This window comes from Lagenorhynchus albirostris, chromosome 4 (assembly GCF_949774975.1).
Source record: "Lagenorhynchus albirostris chromosome 4, mLagAlb1.1, whole genome shotgun sequence".
NCBI classification, from domain to species: Eukaryota; Metazoa; Chordata; class Mammalia; order Artiodactyla; family Delphinidae; genus Lagenorhynchus; species Lagenorhynchus albirostris.
Window position 1 is genome coordinate 43,224,896 of NC_083098.1, and position 15,701 is coordinate 43,240,596.

The following is a 15,701-nucleotide window of genomic DNA, read 5'->3' on the forward strand; positions in this document are numbered from 1 at the left end:
ATAATTTGAATAAGTATCTGTTTCATTTGTGACTGTGTGTGCATTTGTAGGCATTTTAAAATATGTTTACCCTAGTTTTTCTTTCTTATGTTTCAAGTTTTCCTCAAATATCTGTTGAACCTTAGTCATCTTTTCACATTTAGGAATGAGGCAATAAAAACCTAAATAACGTGGCAATGTGTGCACGGACGCTGGTGGAATTTTTCAGTGATGAACTGGTCCTTATGCTTGAGAACTCCTACCTCCCAGAATGCTGAGGTCTTTGATCTCAGCACCAACTCCCACACCAGCTGTCCACATGCATTCAGACAGTCACATTTCTAAAATAAGGAACCTTCCAACATTTTGCTTAAGTGGGTTGATGGTCATTGTTGGGTACCCTGTCCACCATGTGAAGTATAATATTATGGTGACCTTCCATATATAGACCTTAATGGCCTTGTTTTTCAACTCACTCTTCACTCCTGTTGTTCATCAGAACTGGCATCCCAGAATCTTGAGGCTCTCTAGGATTCAGCAGGGTAGATCAACTCCCTCCCAGGTCCTGGCCCCCTCTATCCTGCTTCTTCCAGTAGCTCTCCCCAAACTGCTTTCTGTCTGCCAGAAAATTGCTGAAAATTGTCAACCACTAATGGTCACCTCCTATTATCTTCAAAATGATGTATTTATATGTTTTAATCCCTTTGAGGTGTCTGAAATGGTAAAGGACACCATACCATGTGATTAGTGTGCCATCATGAACCAAAAATCTCTGACCTTTAAAGCTACTGTAAAGCTAAAATGCTAGGAAAATAGCTACTTAGGTAAAAACGAACATCAGGCTTGGGGATTATCTTTAAGGAATCATTTGAGGATTAGGTATATGTGAATTTTTAAAAATTTTTCTTTAGAGCATTTCTAAAGCTTGTTAAAAATTTAGATTACTGGGCCAAAATACTGACTAATTAAATTAAGATGTATAGGACAGGATACATGCACAATAAATTTGGGAACAAATGAATTAAAGGGATGATATATGAGAACACACCTCTTAGTATGAGTACTCTTAAAGGAGTGTAAATGCCTCTGGCTGAATGCTCAGAGAAAACTCTGTTGTCTATTAAGAATTGGAGTGTTTGTGATATGCAAGTTCATTAGACAAAAGCATGATCTCTCCTAATAGTTTTTATTATTTTAAAACCTTTTCTTAAATATAAATAAATAAAAGGGATTGAGTTCTCACTGCTTACTCTATAGCCTTCTAGAATAATAGGTGAGTGCATGCTATATCAATCACATGAAACTTGGTAAGACTGCAGTTTCTATGAGACTCTACTCAGGGCTTACGTTGACTCTTGAGTCAGGCATCTTAATAACCTGTGCCAATGTTAGTTTCTCCTCTGCTCTCAATCCCTGTGCAAACACCAGGTGCTGCTTTAATATAAACATTCTAAGTACCAAATGCATCATCATGGCCATGTGCTTTTACTACCGTTTCTCACGGTGTCTCTGACTTCAACTAATAATGCAAACATCATTTTCAAATTAATCAACAGAGTAGTGTGAATTGTTTTAAGTTAAATTAACATCCCTGAAGATGACTAATGGAAAACACCAGTGTGAACAGATGTTTTCATTTGGAAAAATGTGTTATATCCCTTCAAACAAATCCCATAATCTAACCCCACAACTCCTACTGCTTAACAAGTAATCAAGTAGAATACAATAATTTAATTACCTTATTTTTCAGACTTATTGTTGTTGTACCACATTGTTCTCATTCAGCTTGGTTTGACGGCCCTTTTAATGTTAGTAGTATTAACAATAATAGCTTTAGCTCCAAAAGGCATTAAATTTCTGTCATCTAAAATCAATCATGAGATGTATTTTACAATAGTCTTTACCCAAACAGCAGCATGTTAACATAACTCAGCTAGTTCCATACAGGATACCCAAGGCCTTTACAAACCTGAGAGACCAACAAATCTCAGAAGAAATTATAAAAGTAATTTTATCCACTTCTCTTTCCCAGAAGTGACAGTAGCCAGAAGAAAACTAATTTGGATTCACATATCCTGTAACTTATTCTGCTGGGCGTTCCTCTGTATCAAGAGGAACAAGTGGGGAATGAAATGAATAGCTGAGGGCCTGTTTGCCCCAACAGGATGATATAACCAACTAAAATATACCCACAGAGCCATGCAAAGACTAAACTGCTCCTTTAAAGTATGGAAAGAATTCAGGTTACGACATACAGCTTACTGTATGCACCAATCATGACGTGGCAGCACTCCCAGGCAGAGGGCAGGCTTGCCTGCCTCAAGTCCCCAGCAAACATCTATCAGCAGAGTCGTGTCTCTTCAGAGTGAAGATATCCTAAGGCCTTCTGGAAGTTACTTTTATATTTATTCTGGTGGGTTTATATGTTTACCCTCACCAACTGTTCTTGTACCCATGAGGCACAAGTTAACAGGTAACATCCCTAGCATTTTTCTGAGCGTTTACTGCAGGACCTAAGTGTTTACTGGTGCACCATCAGTTTTCTAGGAACAATTTTCCAGTTAACAGGCTCAGGATTTAGGTATGATGGGATCTAGTCTTTCACTGAGTAATTATCAGATCAATATAGACAGTCTTAAATGAGGCCCCATCTTCTCAGTAGCATAGTTTGTTAGAGTAATGGGCGAAAGTGAGGAGGAGACTAAATTAATCTAAGCCATCTATCACTGACATTTCTAGCCTTTGTATAATGTTTTGTATAACAGTTGTCAAAGAGGAAAGGAAATGAATGGCTTATATTGTCAAAAGATTGAAAACAAACACTAAATCAAGCATTAAAAAAAGTTTAAATGAAAGCAGTATTTCTGTAGATAATTATATTAATTGTATACCTGACAGAACTGTTTCCTTTATCATTACTGAATATCATGAAAATCATTCCTACACTGAAAGATATTACCTCAAATTTTAAAAAATGAGCTCCTACAGAGTCTCAATTGCTTTGCTGCACCCCTATTTTGGGCTGAATTGTATCCCCCTAAAATTCATATGGGAAAATGCCAAGCCCCAGTACCCCAGAGCATAATTATACTTGGAGATACACTGTATAGGCAGACCCTATTCCAATCTGACTGGTGTCCTTATAACAAGAGGAAATTTAGACACACGAATAGATACCAAGGATGTCTGTGCACTACAAGAAAGCAGCGACCAGTAAGCCAAGGACAGAAGCTTCAGAAGATGCCAGCCCTGCCAAAATTTTGATCTTGGACTTCCATCCTCTAGAACTGTGAGAAAATGAATTTCTATTGTTTAAGCCAGCCACCAAGTCTGTGATACTTTGTAACAGCAGCCAGAGCAAACTAATACAACCCCCATTCACTCAACAAATACTACCTGAGCACCATCATGGGCTGGGAGGGCACTAGCTACTGGGCTGAGTACAGCACTGGGAGACTGGTCCCATCCCAGCTGCTCAGTGCATTACAGAAACACTTCACGTAATTGAGAAGCACAATTACTAAAACACTGTATAAAAATCGACAAAGAGTTTTCAACTTCCCAAGAACAGTTATCTTCCCTAATCTACTTTAGCTTTACTTCATTTGTTTTTTTATTCTGATGAAAATTATCTAACTCCTTCACTGCCTGTTTTCAAAGATGCTGCTTCTTTCAGCCCTGATAATTTCACCAGTTATTGACACTATTCTCCCTTACTGCATTATAAAGAAGTGACTCACAGCCTTTTTTTCATGACACACATAGAAATAAAATTTTCACAAAACTGACTCTGGGAGCATCTATATAAGACTTAGAGGAAAAAAGTGTTACATTTCCTTTGCATTTTATGATTATAATATAAATAAAATACAAAGTATTAGGGAAGATTTAAAATATCAACTATAAATGCACTTTCCAAAAAATGTTTTCTAACTTTTAATAAGAAACATGAAATTTCGTCTGTGGACATAATGCTTTAGTATATGGTTTTATGTTCGAAATAGCTATACACAAATCCTTATCAAGACTTTTTAATGATGATCTCCTTAAATTTTTCATAGTGATATTAATGACAAATTTTGTTCACACAAGTAGGTGGTATCAAATGAATATACGTTGCTTGTATTTCAATTGCTTTCTTATAAAATTACCAGAATTCAGATAATTCTGTTTAAATTATATCAATATTTCATGGGAGCAATCAGTCCTTTAAAATGTCTTCCCTCTTTTTTGTGTGGGACAAATTTAACAGTGAACAGTCTGGTGGTAATGCTGACTTTAAACCTTCAAGTATTTAAAAATATTAAAGACTTTCCTTAATCCTACACAGATGCTGCTTTGCTCATCTTAAATGTTTAGGATTCAGATTTTTCCATTAACTCTATCAGTACCTGTTAAAATACTTTAATTAAGCTCCTTAGAAGCTGAAAAAATACAAAATGCACTATTTTGAAAGCCAACAACAATGCCTTTTAAAAATATGCAAAGTAAGAAACCAGCCCCTCCTCTTCCTTACACTCCTTCATCTCTCTCTCTCTGTCTCTCTCTTTCTCTCTCTCTCTCTCTCTCTCTCTCACACACACACACACACACACACACAATTCATCAATAATTTTATAAATTCTTGCCTAACTCTCCTTGAAGAACCAATGCACTTCAGTATGAAATTGTGTTCTGATCATATTTCTTTGAATAAAGATGAAAAAGATATTTTAACAGCTTGGATTTAATTACCATTATATATATATTACCCTCATTTTTTATTACCAATCACCATTTTAATAACATCTTTTAATATGGACTGTAAATCTATGGACAAACACTGACATATGTAAATATATCTAATGTGAATTAAATAATGTATTTTTGAATTCTAGGGTTTAAAAAGAACTTTTGATGTAAATCTCATGTTTTCCTACAACCTAACATAACCTTCAATGCCCAAAGATACTTTGGTGAGTGCTTCCTTAGTATGTTATTGGTTTCAAGTATCCCTTTACCACTTTGAACATTTTATTCTCAGATATTTGATATAGAGCTTCTTTGGAACAAATAATGTTCTTCCAAGCATTTGTCTTCAGGGATTCCAAGCTGTATGATATTAGTAAGTATATTACTTCTGTGGAATCATCCACATGTAATGAAAACTTTATTCTTCTGGATTCATGTTGTCTCTCTCATATTTGATATGAACGTCAACATATTTACTAATAGCATTGTTTGAAAAGGCAACTTTTTTATTCTCTTCCCCTCTTTGATATCAAATACAGTATTGATAAGTTTTTATATAGGCTGGTAAAATTAAAGGTTTGCAGTTATGTGAGGTGTCTTTTTTTCTAGCGCTAGGACTTAATTCTAAAACTAGCTTCTTGGGCTTGATTTGCTGTTATAAGCAATCTCAAAATAATGGTTTTTTTTTAAAATTTTGTGCCAGCATAATGTACTTTGCTCCACTGCTTTATTGCATATCTTTTCCAGGCAAGTAAGACATGTGGGAAGAGGAAGAGAGAAATTATTGGGGGACCAAAAAGCTATTTGAATTAGTAACAAGGTAATCTACCTTATGAATCAGTAACCTTCTAGCTTTGAGAAAGAAGTTGTACATTTTGGTGAAAAATTAATATCTATAAGTATTGAATTAAAAATAAAGTACTGAAGGAGACTGTGGGACTCTCTAGCTTCAGAAGATAAGTTTGTCAGTGTTTTTTAGATGTTGGCATTCTTAGAAATTATACAAAACAAAATGGATTGAAAACTTGATAGCTAAGCACATGGTTAGCAAAGTAGAAAATATTATAAATTATTTCATTTCATTGTAATCCTGGAAAATTCAAAAAATATAATTATCAATTATGATCATTATTTTAAATGTTTTTAAAAAATAGATTTCTGAATCCAGTAAGACACACAATCATGTTTAACAAAATTATTAAATTATTTTCATTTATTTGCTTTTAGAAGTAAACCTTTTCTACCTTTACATGAAAAAAGTTGTGAAATTGCATCAAGAATCAGGCTTGGCTAATTGTTAATATCAGTAGCCAATAAGGAAATAAAGAAAACAAGAATGAAGCTAGAGATAATTTAAAAAGTAATTCTGTTTTTATTACAAAAATAATAAAATTAAGCATGAAATAATTTCATTGTGAAAATTCAGAGGAAAATAAATCTTAAGAAAAACTGAATATTTTACTTGTACCCACAAAACAAAGAACTTTATTGATAAACATCATGACTTAAATAATAATCAGACTATGGTAGGAAAGTGAGTGGGATAGTCTCCATGCCATCATGCAAACTTTGACTAAAAATCAAAACAAAATAGAAAAATGCAGGTGGTATATCTTTGCCCCATTGGGATATAAGACCATCTGCAAAATGACTATACTTTGCAGACTGTACCAGAGGAATATGTGGATCTTCTTGTCTTGACTTAAATCTCCAATAAGTACATTAAGCTGCTTTGCCTGATGTTTTTAATTTAGCTCTATCCAGAGGGAGACAGAAGATTAGATGATCACTTGGCGTATGTTTCTGTCACAGGATCAGTAACTGCCTCATCATCGTTATATACGCAAAGCCCAGAACACCAAAACTCTCACTTAGAAATATGTTTGATAACTTTCTATACTGGATATGTCATAATTTCATTAGAATAATAAACAAAATAACTGCAATTTGAATTCTAAGAATTATCTGAGGCTGAAAATAAAGCATATTAACTGTTAAAATTGGGTCCGGAGATGTGTTTTTCTCTATTATGTTCAATGTTACTAACACCCAAACACAATTGAAAAAAAAGGCCTAAGTATAAACCCAATAACCAAAAAGACACATTATTGTACCTTAAAGATCTACTGAGGAGTATAAAAGAATATTTAAATAAATTAATAAACAAATCACATTCTTGTATGGGATGACTCAGTTGCTATAGTCATTTATCTATTTATCTATCTGTCAACTATTAAGTGCAATATAAATTAAAATACCAAGAAAATGTTGAAATCAGACAGAGGGATTATACATTTCAATTGGAAAAATAAGGAGGAAAGTCTAGAAATTTCTAAAAGAAGTCATATAATTAAAATAGCTTCTTAATGAATTTAAAAAATTGATAAACAGATGAATGCAACAGAAGTAAAAAAAAAAAAAGCTTAATTCAGATAAGAATTTATTTTAATTCCTTAAATGACAAAGGTAACATTTCAAATCAATGGAGAAAGAAAAAGATTACTCAATAAATTATCTTAGAAAAACTAGATAACCTTTTGGAAAATTCTCTACCTTAACTCTTACAAATGGATGAAGCATGTCTCTCTCTCTCTCTCTCTCTCTGTCTCTCACACACACACACACACACACACACACACTCACACACATAAAACCATAAATTTGTAGAAGAAAAAAAAATTAAGTTTATATTGCCAGAGTTAGGATGACCTTTGGAAGCTGAACAATAAACGGATAAGTAATAGGACACCTCCTGCTATTCCTCAGACACACAAGGCCCACTGTGGGCTCAAGGCCTTGCATTTCCTGTTGGCTTTTCCTAGATCTCTTCCATCCACCCTCAAATAGGGCCCAAACACCCTCAAGGTTTGCTCACTTATTTCAGATTTTTATTCAAATGTTACTTGCTCAGTAAAGCCTTTGTTCTCAAATGGCAACCCACTGGAATCTTCCTATTCCTCTATTCCTTTACCTTGCATTAATTTTCTCCTTAGTACTTGACACCACCTAAAATATTATATGTCATTTAATTTATCTCACTTATTATCTGACTTCCCCTACTAGACTGCAAGTTTCATGAAAGCAAAGGTGCTTTTTCTGTATTGTTCCCTTCTCAGTGCCTACAAGACTACCTGGAGCATACAAAGTGCTCAAAACATATTTGATAAATGAAGAAAGAATGAATAAAAAGTCAAAGGAGTAAGAAGAAAGCCTAGAGAAAACGGGGTAATTAAACCAGAATGGGTAAAATGACAACGGAGCCGTAAGCTGTAAGAGATCAAGTTAGATAAGCAGGCAAAAGTACACGTTAGAACAAAAATTAGAATGTCACTAATGACTTTGGCAAAAGCAGTTTAGGAGACAGTTCTCCATGGATCTCTCATTTCTACACCCATTGCTAGTAAGGATACTGACTGTCCTTTATTCCAGAAGATCGTTTCAAGTATGTTTGTATTGTGAACAGCCTTGGAAGATGTGGTATTTACTCTGCAGTAAGAGACACATTTGTTTACAACTTTGGAAGATAAAGACATTGTCTCCCCTCTGTAGCAAAAGGCAGGATGCTTACTACCCATTAATAAAAACTCTGGGCTCTGTATGCTCTGGATTCTTCTCCTGTAATGCAACCCATGGAGTGTGCAGGTATCAGCTCACCCTCTTTGTGTTTCCTTATGGGAACTGGAGCCCAGAAAACAGGTGCAAAAAATGCTGATTTTCTGGTTGCTGCTAATGCTGTGAATAATAAATTGTTCATCATCTCTGACCCAAGAGCCTTGTCTCCTGTCAGCATCTATAAACCTATAGCAGGCTAACTTATTAGTGTGCAAGTAGGGTAAAATCCCAGGCCTTTTTACAGTTCTAGATAGAGAGATGGCAAAATAACAGGATTTTTGTATAGCTACACTAGCATTAGCACTGATATAGTAATTTACTTCCACTCAATACAGTACTAAATTACACCTTCAAAACTCAAAACCATCATTCAACTTCTCTTTCACCTACATGATATTCATAAATGCATAATAGTTCACTATTATGTAGGACAGTTCACTACAGTCATTTATCTGGCTCTCATAACTCTTAGCTACAAACAGTATACACACTCATATCTTAGGAGAAGTATGAGAATATGAAGCAGAATTTACCATTTTACCTGAAGTATGAAATAGAACTGTTCCAACCAATTCATAAAATCATGAGCAAGAAATAAATGATTATTTTTGTATGTCACTGAAATTTTTATATTGTTTGTTATGCAGCAATAGCTGACTGATACAAGACCCAAATATCAACCCTCTTAATGTAATAAAAGTTCACTTCTCCCTTGTGAAATATTCTTAAGGGAAGCAATACAGAACTAGTATGGGAGCTCTGCTACACAAAGTTACCCAAGGACAAAAGCTCCTTCTATCTTACTGATCTACCTTTCCAACAAAATCATCCTTAGTTCTTGTTCCAAGGTAGCTCACTACCTCATTTGTGTTCGAAAAAATGGGATAGAGGAAGGATGACAGAAATGCAACACACTTGTCTTTTAAAAACATCCCAGATTCTGCACCCACAAAGTCTCCTTACATCCATTAGATATTAGTCATGTGGCCACACCTAACTACAAGGAAGGTAAAAAAAAACTTTATTTTTGGCAGTCCTGCACATAGCCAAAACTCAGAGGCTTTACAGGCATACCTTGTTTTGTTGTGCTTCTCTTTATTACACTTCAGAGTTATTGTGTTTTCTACAAATTGAAGGTTTGTGGCAACCCTGCGTGGAGCAAGTCTATTGGTGCCACTTTTCCAACAGTATTTGTTCACTTCATGTCTCTGTGTCACAGTCTGGTTAACTCTCACAATATTTCAAATTTTTTCATTATTATTATATTTGTTGTGATGATCTGAAATCTGTGATCTTTAATGTAACTACTATGACTCAACTGAAGGCTCAGATGATGATTAGCATTTTTTAGCAATAAAGTACTTTTAATTAAGGCATGAACGTTGTTTTCTTAGACATAATGCTATTCCACATTTAATACACTATGGTATGGTATAAACATAACTCATACACTGGGAAACAAAAAAAAAATTGTGTATCTCAATTGTGATACTCACTTTATTGTGGTGGTTTAAAATTGAACCTGCAACATCTCAGAGGTATGCCTGTGTCTCTGTTAACTGAGAGAATGGACATTTAAATACAACTAGCATTATTTGCCACAGTCTATTCATGTGGCAACCCAAATATCCATCACAATCTCTCTCCTTCACATAGAATACATTGATCACCTCCACAAAGGAGAAAATTCCGAAGTCCCACTGGTTACTGTACCCAGCTAAAAGTCTCCCCTCTGGATGATGTATAGCCCTTTCCCTTCATTAATCATGGATGTGGAGCCTCATGACTTGGCAACCTACAAACTAAAACAAGTTTATCTGTCCCCATACACTCAATACTCACGGCTTGTGAAGAAGTAGATATTGCAAACTAAACTGCCCCTATTGAGCAAAGAGGGATTGGGAAACGTACAGCAGTCTCTGGGCCATGGCAATAATCAAATCCTACTAGATAGGCGTTACAAATATTCCATGAACCAACAATGGATTAGTCTCATCTGGAAGGCCCTGATTCTGCTTTCCTGGAAGAAATGTGTGCTTTCTTCCAAAGCCTTTGGTTCTACCCCCTGGCGGGTGCTTTCCTATCTTTTGTCCTCCCTTGCCATGAATCAAGCAGGTGGTACAAAGATTGCTCTTCTTGGAGACTGCAATATTTTTGTAGCCTTGTCCTTGCTGGTCCAGATTTGGCGGCCCAGGAATTTTCTAAAGGGTTGAACAATTACAGGCTTTTGCAGGCTATGTTGTTGTTCTGCAGCCATACAATTCCCTCAAAACCTTAGCAAGATTCCAGGCAATTTGTTTTGGATTAGTTCCATATGTAAGTAACTATAGCCAAAGATTTAATCTAGATGTACTCTTTAAGCCTGAAGATGCTTGTCTTTTCCTTATTACCCTCTGTGCTTTCCTTACCCCCTCTCTGGATGGAAGCTACATCCACGCTATCTAAACCATTTTGTTTGGGTGGAAAAGCAATACTCTTAATTTGATTTTGCTTCTCGTCTGGCTCGCAAATCTGGCAGGACATTGAATTTATCTCCTAGTAAGGCAGTGGCTTTGAAGCTACCAGCTATAATTGCTTTGGTTTGGAATACAGAAGGAGTTGACTTTTTCAACCCTCAAAGGCCTCAAATTATAGGACTCTCAGTGAAATTATTTTGCTAACCTGGCACAAAGAGCCTTTCTTAACAGAACTATATGCCCTTCCACCTCTGCTTGCAGACTGGTTAACGCTAGCCTGAGTTCATCTCTGTCATAGGATTTTGCTGGAAGAGCAAGAAGCTGCCAACACACATGAAGATCCTGCAGCTTTCCAGTGATTTCCCCTAATGTTATATATGGCCTCCGTCACCATTTAATCTGCCTTCTAAAATACTGTAATCAACAGTTATATCAATGTTTTGCCTCAGCATATCAGGGATCAACCAGCTTTTCAACTTCCAATATCTGTGTCTGTGCTTCCTGCCTCTCAAGTGCTAAACATATTATGCCACAGACCTAGGTTATGCCACTTCATGCACCCCATTTCTGGTACCAACTTCTCTCTTAGGAAATGCAAACAGAGATTCAAATACAGTCCATAAAGAAAATAGGGCTTCTCTGGTGGCGCAGTGGTTGAGAGTCCGCCTGCCAATGCAGGGGACACGGGTTCGTGCCCCGGTCCGGGAAGATCCCACATGCCGCGGAGCGGCTAGGCCCGTGAGCCATGGCTGCTGAGCCTGCGCGTCCGGAGCCTGTGCTCCGCAACGGGAGAGGCCACAACAGTGAGTGGCCCGCGTACCGCAAAAAAAAAAAAAAAAAAAGAAAGAAAATAGAGGTTTATTCCTTTCACATTACAGTATGGAAATGATAGTCTAGGGATTTTATGGGGGACCCAGGCTTTTTCTATCACGTAGTTCTGTCATCCCTCAGATACTGCTCTTATCCACATGGTACAAGATGATCCATCACCATAAACACTTTTCAAAGCAGCAGGATGGGGAAAAGGTGGCAGAGGGCCAGTGCTTCGTCCTTTAAGGAAAATCTGGAAACCGCACACATCACCTCCAAGGGAGCTTAGAAAATGTAGTGCTTACTCTGTAGCCACATGTCCTGCTACAAAACAAGAGTCCTTTCATTATAGGAGAAGAGGATCACGGATATCAGGGAGCAAAAAATGTCCTTGCTACAGCCTTAAAATAAGTGACATTATTGGGATCTAACATGGTGTTTTGTGAACCAGTATTTATAACAATAAGAACTAAGGTGAACAGAACATTATTTTAGGAATAACTGCTCACCTAATGATATTTATAGAATATTTTCCAAGGTATAACATCCAAAATATAAATTTTGATATAAATAAATGTAAATTTAGTTTACCTTTTGCATTAAATATCTGATACATAATAGGCATTTGATAAATAATTGTTGAATGAAAGAATGAATGAACTGACTAAGCAACAAATATTTACTGAATCACTGCAATGAGGCCATGACTGTGTAGACACCAAAGACATATTAAAAAAAGGTATGACATATGGAAGGGGTTGGCAGCATTTTACTTGATGATACTGGCAACGTGAAGTGCTATACACATCTAATAAACATATAAAATAATAATAATATATAAATAATAAATATAATAAAGAAATTTTCTACACAATTCCCAATGATTATACAGAAAAATAAAACTTCCTAAATTAAATTTTTTCTTAAAATAATTTTATAATTTCAAATAAGATAAAAAATTGGGTATCCTTTTTTTAACTCACTCTTAGTAAGAAGGTTACTCTAAGACCAAATGAATTAATTGGTATTTATTTATGTAATTTTTATATTATACTGAATCTTACACTTAAGATTTTAGTAAAAAGTAACAACATATTTAGCATGAAATTGTGACATGTAATTATTTGCTTAAAATTGGAATGGTTTTCAAGTAATTTAAATCAATGACACATATATGAACTATTTCTTTATAACCATCAAAGCTATTTGTGCTTACATACGAAGAATAAAATAATTCATTTGTAGTTTTGAGAAACAGAAAAGAAGAACTTGAACCAGTACTTTCAATGAGGTAAACTATTCTTCTCATTTTTTCACAAATCTTTCTCTTTTCTATTCTTCCATTCCTAGAAGCAGTATTTAGTTATCACCATGGATTATTTTTAGGAATGCATTGCTATAGACTATTGGGATATATTATTTTGAAGGCTGTGCACACATTAAGGGAAATGACCTGTTTATAAACATATATAAAATGTTTGTTTTATAATCACTCAGGTACATGACACACCCAGATGTTTCTACAGAATAACACCTTAGGAGAAATCACATATCGTTAGGCTTTTATAACTTTTTTCTCTGTAGTTTTGCATATTTGGGAATGAAGAGATGAACAGAAAAAATTAAGGACAATACGTGCAGGAAAACAACTGCTCAATACCTGCCTTGTCACACAAAGAACAGATATTTTTTTAAGTCTCCTTGATGAGAATAAATTTTTGTTCTTTGAGAGTGGACAAAGTCATTTATTGCTCTATCAAGCATATAAGGTGAGCAAAAAAGCTGAGAAGTATTTTTCATTACAACACATTTATTAAAAAATATAAACATTGGTGAAAATATTCTGGGAAAGATGGCAAGCTAGGCACACTCATTTCTCTCCATCCAGCTCCAGATTCCCATTAACATGAATGAAAGTATATAAAAAATAGGGTGTACACTGTATAAGAACTGGAAACTTTATGCCAAAAAACGACAAAGACTTTTTTTAGAAATAGCATAGATAAAACAAATGAAAGAAAAAAACTATGTTCTTATTACCAATATTTTATCATCATAAAATAGTTTTCATCTTTATTTGTTTTTAGATTTTTCTATCTATAAGTGTAATTTAGACATTCCTTCATTTATTCAACAAATATTTATTTTCGTGACCAAGGCAGTGTCCTAGGCCTTGCTATTCAAAAAATGTTCCTATTCTCATAGAGCTTACAATTTACTGCCATGGAGAACAATAAATGAGTTTGTGAATGTAGCACAGTATCATAGGAGGTACTAAAGGAGGGTTATCCAGAGCCACGATGGTGGGCAGCAGCTTGGACACTCACTAGAAGAACAAGCCACTCCCCAAACAGAACGTTTGCAGGCACATATCAATGGCATTCAATGACTGGTGAGTTGCCAGGAGCAGAATTCAAATTATAGGGTTAATAGGCTGTGACTCTGATAGATGCGCCACGGCTTCAGTAGGGACCGCTCCTCTCTAAGGGTCTGAGCCTCGCCAGCTTCTCCCCCAGGAGACCGTTGCAGTCGGCCAGCCGCTGCTCTTTGGTAACTGTGTGATCGAAAGGCCGTGATCAAAAATGCCGATATGTTGGAGGAGATGCAACAGGACTTGGTGGAGTGTGCTACTCAGGCATTGGAGAAATGTAGATAAGGACATTGCTGCCCATATCAAGAAGGAGTTTGACAAGAAGTAGAACCCCACCTGGCACTGCATTGTGGGGAGGAACTTCGGTACTTACGTGACACATGAAACCAAACACTTCATCTACTTCTACCTGGGCCGAGTGGCCATTCTCCTGTTCAAATATTGTTAAAAGCATGGACTGTGCCACACACCCAATGATCCATCCAAAAACAAGGACTGTAGCCTAAATTCCAAATACCACAGACTGAAAACTTCAGCCTTGCCCAAGGGAACACCTCGACCTTTATTGTGTTGCTTTGTACAGGGCATGCTCTGTACTAGTTTGTTGTGGTTATAAAGCAATTAGCAAAACAAAACAACAACAAAAATAGGCCATGACCCTGAAGATGAAGAGGCTTCTATGATGTCCAGGCAGCCCACACCTCAGGAAGACTAGGCACGGATTTCCCAATAACCAAGTGACTGCCAATCCAAACAGAGAGCCAGAAATAGAAAACTGGCTTTAACTCAGCAGCTTCTCCAAGCCTATTAAGAACAATGAAGAAAGAGGAGGAAGAAGAAGGGGGCCGGGGAAGGGAGGAAGGAAGGGAGATAAAGAGGGAAGGAAGAAGGGAAGGAGGGGAAATGGTGAGGGAAGAAGGAGGGAGGAAAACCCTGCAGAGATGTGGTTCCTCTGCTCTGGAGCCCCACATTCCACTGAGGACTTACCGCCATGTCAGATACCATTCCAGGTACAGAGCAAAATATGAAATTTCCTGCCCATGGAGCTCACATTCTAGCAGGAGAGGAGCTAGCAAAACTACGAAGGAAGTAAAATACACAGTATGTTAGGCAGGGATAAATGCAATAAAGAAAAACTTAGGAAGGAACATAAATAAGGGGTGTATAATTTTTCAATAGGTCAGGGAAGGTTTCACAGAAGTTAGTTTGGAAACAAACCTGAAGGATGTGAGGCAGTGTGCCATGAGTAAATCTGGGAGATGAGATTTCCAGCAGAAGGCCCTCGGGCTGAACCATATACGGTGTACTGGAGGAACAGCACGGAGGCTAGAATGGCTGGAGTTGGGAAAATGAGGGGTAATGAGATCAAAAAGACAATGGACTAGAGATGTGTTAGAAAAGAAAGAGAAGTGAACGACAGCTCTTAGATTTTTGGCTGGGGATACCATTTACTAAAATGGAAAAGCCTGCAGGACAAGCCAATCTGGAAGGTACAATCAGGACTTTACGTGTATCAGATATTAAAGAAGATATATGGAGTGAACAATTCCATAGTGAACCTGGAGATCAAGGGAGAGGTCTAAGTTGGAGACTAATGAGTAGGCAGTTGTCAGAGTACAGAGTGTATTTAAAGCCATGCTAATAAATACAATCATCAAGGATGCAAAGAAGACAAGAAGAAGAAGTTCAAGGACAGCCCTGGAGCATGTCAATATTAAGAAATCAAGAAGATAAGGAGGAAC

The 15,701-nt window shown here is 36.4% G+C and overlaps 1 protein-coding gene and 1 pseudogene across 2 annotated transcripts in view; one reads left to right on the top strand and one right to left on the bottom strand.

The window, feature by feature from the left end:
* Positions 1–15,701, bottom strand: part of CFAP299 (cilia and flagella associated protein 299) — a 615,047-nt gene that overhangs the window by 528,521 nt on the left and 70,825 nt on the right. The window lies entirely within an intron of this gene.
* On the top strand, positions 14,146–14,407 carry LOC132519557 (dynein light chain 1, cytoplasmic-like; annotated as a pseudogene).